Below are 242 nucleotides of genomic sequence, written 5' to 3' on the forward strand. Positions count from 1 at the left end.
GTCAGAGTATGTAAAAAAGGACTACAATTTTGAAATGGCCGTAAAGCACTGTATTTGAACTCAGTGCATACATAATAGAATTCGCGCACTTCGCTAACTGTAATTTCATTTGTACTCGCCGCATTTGCATAATCTTCCATATTAATAGAGAGGCAAGTAAATAGAAAAAGTCACGGATGTTTTTAGCGTATGTGCTCTTTGTTGCTCGCGCAAATATTGCATAAAATAGCTTTTTCATTTCT

The sequence above is a fragment of the Vavraia culicis genome, assembly GCF_000192795.1.
Source record: "Vavraia culicis subsp. floridensis unplaced genomic scaffold supercont1.84, whole genome shotgun sequence".
NCBI classification, from domain to species: Eukaryota; Fungi; Microsporidia; family Pleistophoridae; genus Vavraia; species Vavraia culicis.